The sequence below is a fragment of the Ailuropoda melanoleuca genome, unplaced genomic scaffold (assembly GCF_002007445.2).
Source record: "Ailuropoda melanoleuca isolate Jingjing unplaced genomic scaffold, ASM200744v2 unplaced-scaffold11383, whole genome shotgun sequence".
Lineage (NCBI taxonomy): Eukaryota > Metazoa > Chordata > Mammalia > Carnivora > Ursidae > Ailuropoda > Ailuropoda melanoleuca.
In genome coordinates, this window is record NW_023179819.1 from 4,039 (window position 1) to 9,194 (window position 5,156).

The window sequence follows — 5,156 nt, forward strand, 5'->3', positions numbered from 1 at the left end:
CAGGAAAAAAAAATGCTACAAGAGGTAGCAGTGGTTCTCTGGGACTAGGGAAAAGGAATTGTGTGGGTCTGGTTAGTACACTATTTTGTTGAATGTATATATATTTTAAATAAATTTTAAAGATAAGCAGACGATTGGTCAAGAAACAGCTGCACTTCTAATTCAGTTTATAATTTATAGAATTATACACAAAAATTAAAATTTTAAACATTAAATTTAAATATAAAATGGGAAGCGAAAAGAGGAAAAAAATGTCATGCAGTTATTTATGCCCATCTTTACTGCTTCAATATTTGTTTGCATATCCGTGCATTTATTTTCAATCATTTTTAAAAGCATTTAAATAAAACAATATATTAAAGAATGAAGGAATAATTCATATCTGTGTGAAAATAAGTCTCTGCGCTGCTCTGACGTGCTCACAGAATATGTCAAGGAAGGAACCATGAAGAAATGACATTTAAAGGCCTCCACTAGGGGCGCCTGGGTGGCACAGCGGTTAAGCATCTGCCTTCAGCTCAGGGCGTGATCCCGGCGTTATGGGATCGAGCCCCACGTCAGGCTCTTCCGCTATGGGCCTGCTTCTTCCTCTCCCACTTCCCCCTGCTTGTGTTCCCTCTCCCGCTGGCTGTCTCTCTGTCGAATAAATAAATAAAATCTTAAAAAAAAAAAAAAAGACCTCCACTATGTCTTCTGTACAGATAAAAAATGAAGACTGAGGTAGATAATTCTTTATCTGAACACATCAATCATATGAAAATATAAGCATACTTCGTTAGCTGTTCAATTATAATCCACCGATAAAATGATGTAAAACGTGGCTGTTCAGATAACAGAAATATTAATTTCCCTTTTGAAATTGGGAAAAATTATTCTTTCCCAGCCCACCCGAATATCCAAACCAAGCCATTTGTATCGGTAAAACATTCTTAAACACAGCTTCAAAAATATACCAAGGATTTCAATATATGTAATGCATTTAAAGGAGCAACTACCTAATTATCTAAGATTCAGTGGACTCATTAGTGAGGATAAATGCGTGAGGTATGTGGGGATCCTCTACAACGCCAGATACAAATTTGGTTTGACTGTATGCTGGAGAAAACAGCTGCTCGGTAAATAAATAAATAAATAAATAAATAAATAAATAGTAAAATAATGTGATATAAATAATAATGAAATAGAAAATTAATTCAAACAGCTTGTAACAAAATAAAATAACCAAGCAAAGTCATGTTCTTAAAATTATTACTTATTGGGGAAAATTTTTCCTGAGTGAGGCTGGTGGCAAGGGAGAGGGCTAGAGGCAGACACCCTTGATGGTGAAGAAAGGGGAGCGAGAATCAGTGAGAGCTGGTGTGTGAAAACAGCCGTTGTCAGATATTTATCCACACCTCACCCCAGGGAACCGGTCAACATCCTCTCCTCCAGTCCTGCTGCTGTTAGAGAAGTCCAGAAGCAGAGGCACAGCAGAAAGGCAGGGAGGTGAACTAAATGGACATCTGTTTGGGTTTTCTCTGCTTGCAGTGATACGCTCCTGCTAACACGAGACCGTGCTGGCAACTCCGTTTTTTGGAAATGATACATCTGCTCCTGTCTCAGAAGGCAACGCAATTGTGTTTCCATATGTTCTAAACTTCATTTTAGATTTTTGGTATAGACTATCCAGTCTCCCTTCCTTCCTCTCTTCAAACCCCTAATGAACAACAGACTGAGCAAATACCTCTGTTGTAAAATCTTTTGATAAAGTTGTTTTAAAGCCATCTCGGCTCGTGCATATCTCTAATAATATTTTCCACTTTCCTACATCATATTTTGCTGTATACTGTGGAAATAATAGCTATAATACACAGACATTTAAACAGCACCAGCAGATCACGTTGCAATTCTACCCACAGAATGTCTGTGGGACCCCTGAGGCTCATGCCACATCTTCACGCCCCAAACCCAAAGCCAGGAAACAATATTTGTGATACTCGATTGTTGACTTCTTGGTAAATTACACTCACTTTGCAGGCAGGGTAGGTAAATATTCGATTTGTGAGAGTTCAGATAAAAGAGAAATCTCAATGGGACATAGAGAAATGAACAGCTCTTGCTAGAAAATCAATCAATCAATGAATCTGTTCGGGATGACGAAAGCAAATGTTAGAGGTGTCTGATAAAGAGAAATGAGAGTTTTGCTTAGAGAGACGGAGATAGGTCAGAACAGATGTCCGAAGAGAACCACAGAGAAAAGGCAACAACAGAAGAGGCCAGCCTTGCTCTGCCCATTTCCCTGCTCTGGAGGCTGCTGCAGGGGCCCCCACAGTGCCCTCGGCTACCAGCTTCTCTGCGCCTGATGCTGACCCCACCCTCGGGAGTCTGTTCACTGGGCCCACGGTGTTGGCCGTCAAAGCTGTTGGAGCAAATCTTCACCGAGGAGGGAATTAGGGGATAAATGCCACAGGTCCTCACCCCTGCAAAGATTACTCAGAATTGTGTCCCACATGCTCTCAGAGCACAGTTGGCATAACTGAGCACCTGTTAGCAACCACACTATCACCCCAATAAACTCCCTCCTTCAGCTGTCCTCTCTTTCTCATCTGATCGTTCTCACTACCCACTTGCTAAACACTGCTTTCTGGGGCCACCATCCAAGGAAATCAGTAACCCACAAATCCTTGTCTAAAGGGAAACCCAAGATAAAAATCTACCGATTTCCTAGAAGCAGGAGCAGCCAAATGGTTTTAAGGACCAGCCATAGTTACCTTCCATGTGAGGTCAGTTACTCTTACAGTTCCAGCCCCTCTGTGACGTCTGAAGTTCAGCGAAAACCTATGAGACACCAGTGCCTCTGCAGAGTGTATTTGGTGAAATGAAAACAAAAGAGGCCAGCGTTCCCCCATAGAGGTATGTGAACAAAGAGAGAAGAGACAAGCAAAGGGGCTGCCACATGAATGAGAGATTTCAGAGGATTAAGCCTTGGAGGGGGTGGTGAGTAGAAGGAACAAAAGTGTCCAGGATACCCTAAGATATACAGGAGATTGATGGGTGTTTCTCTTCATGTGTGAGATACTTTCTCAGACCATTTCACTTTTCTGTTGAGGAAAATGGAGGACTTGGGAACACACAGCTGGCTGCCACGTGGACCTCATTCATCAGTCTATCAGATTTGCTCTCTCAAAATGGAAGAAGGAGGTCCAGACACAAACGCGAACCCCTTTCCTGTCAGGCAGAAATTGAGAGGTGGCATTAGTGAGGCTGAGGGCAAATGCATGGGGATTGGTAAAGGGCAGGACTCCCTTCAAATGGGGAGAAAGGACCAGGATTCTGGGGTGTGTTGACATTTAATCTAAATACTGCAGACCTGAGGGATTTGCACATGTCAAAGTGTGCAGTGAGGCAACCCGGGGAAATGCTTCGCTGTAAGCCACATCCATGTCCAAGGCCTTCAGAGAAAAGGAAATGAATTAACTTTAATGGGTGTGTTAAGGATCTCATGAAGGACAGAGTCCTAATGACCACAAAGACAAAATCGTTTTGATACATACATTTTTACTTGAAAAAATGTGTGCTTTGGGTCCAGAAAAGGAAAACCGTCAGCTACGAGACAATCAATAAATCTACAGTCACAGCCCTAATTGTGAACAAATTATCCTTTCGAGACATTTATTACCATGAATGATGGTGCGAAGGGGACAGTAGAGTTGGTAAGCTGAAGTGATATGTATTGTATTGAAACCAGCACGTTTCTCCCTCTTTTGGGGGAAATTATGGTGGTGACTCCGCAGTATATTTCTTCGCCTTTTCTATCTGTCGTTCCAGTAGTTCGATCTCCAAAGAATATCTATACAGCTCCAGGGCCATTTTCACATCCGCTGGGTTGGGGAGACACTGCATGATCTTTCTGCCTTTGCCGACATATTCACAGCTTTCAGGGACCACCTGAAAGAGATGTAGATGCTGGGTGTGGTTGAGTGGCTTCTCTCCAAATCAAGAAGGAGCAGTGTTGAGGGGGGATCTCTCGACAATGAAGGATTTCAGGCTCAGAGCCAAGACCAAGCATAGGACTGCTGGTGAGCAGGAAACCAGAAAATATCTTGGGTCCCACCACAGACCTTCCCAGAGGGATAAGGACCTGTTCTGAGACAGCATCTCAGGGAGCCTCTGTGAGGACAGAGGCTGTTTCTGAGACCATCCAGAAATGGAACACAATGTATTATATAGTCTAGAAAAAGTCCCAGGTATCTGAGACCCTCTTCTCCCTAAGGGGCTTGGTTTTTCCTTGTTCTCCAGTGAGAAAGGAAAGCTTGTCATTCCTACCTGGCCACAGTGCTTCAAGAAAGAAGAGAATTCCTTCGAAGGACTCAGAAATGACTCCTGACAAGTCAGATCTCACCACTGCGGGCTGGGACAGTGCCTGGGCTTGAGGCCCCACTTTTAGGGTGGCAAGCACAGGAGATTTTCTTGAATCATGCCACTTACCCACTCGCACTTGGGCACCCCGGGGTACCAGGTTCTGTCCTCCAAGCAGGTGATACTTTGAGGACCATCCAATTCATAGCCAGAGTCACACTGGATGGTGACATTTGCAGCCTGAAGATATTGATCCTTATTCACAGACAGCTTTGCATGGGCTATTTCTGGTTTTGGACACAGAGCTACAATGGAAACACACTTTTAAGCAATATGTAAATCTAAGGAAAAAGACTTGACAACAGGCTAGGATGATAAGAATTAACTATCATGGGTGCTACCAAGTGTTTTGTCTTTTCTTTTGTGCTGGTAACAATGATATTTGTTAACATTCTGGTTGACCATTGACCACAGTTATAGCTCAGAATCAGGCTAAGCATTTTATGTGATTCAGCTATATGAGGTAAGGACTGTTATCACTCCCATTTTTCTAGGAGACAGTTGAGATATGGACAGGTTAAGAAACTTGTCCGAGGTCATTAACTTCTGAAGAACATGATAGGATATAAAAAAGCCATGTGACCCCAGGTTCTCAGCTATCAAAGCAAGTATCCCTTAAGTCTTGATCCCATTAAGNGCCATCAAGACACTGGGAATGAAATGTTCCCTCCTACCGATTGGCTCCCCTGTATAATGGAGACCGTGGTGGCAAATAATCCCCAGACATGCTGATGGCAAAGTGCTATTAACCTGTTTGC

The 5,156-nt window shown here is 42.8% G+C and overlaps 1 long non-coding RNA gene across 1 annotated transcript; it reads right to left on the reverse strand.

Annotated features, from left to right (window-relative positions):
- Nucleotides 1-3,623: 3,623 nt before the first annotated feature.
- LOC117797702 lies at nucleotides 3,624-4,669 on the reverse strand. Its single transcript, XR_004622655.1, has 2 exons — nucleotides 4,468-4,669; nucleotides 3,624-3,927 (listed from the first exon to the last, which is right to left on the reverse strand). It is a non-coding gene; the product is annotated as an uncharacterized LOC117797702 (long non-coding RNA).
- Between the last annotated feature and the right edge of the window lie 487 nt (nucleotides 4,670-5,156).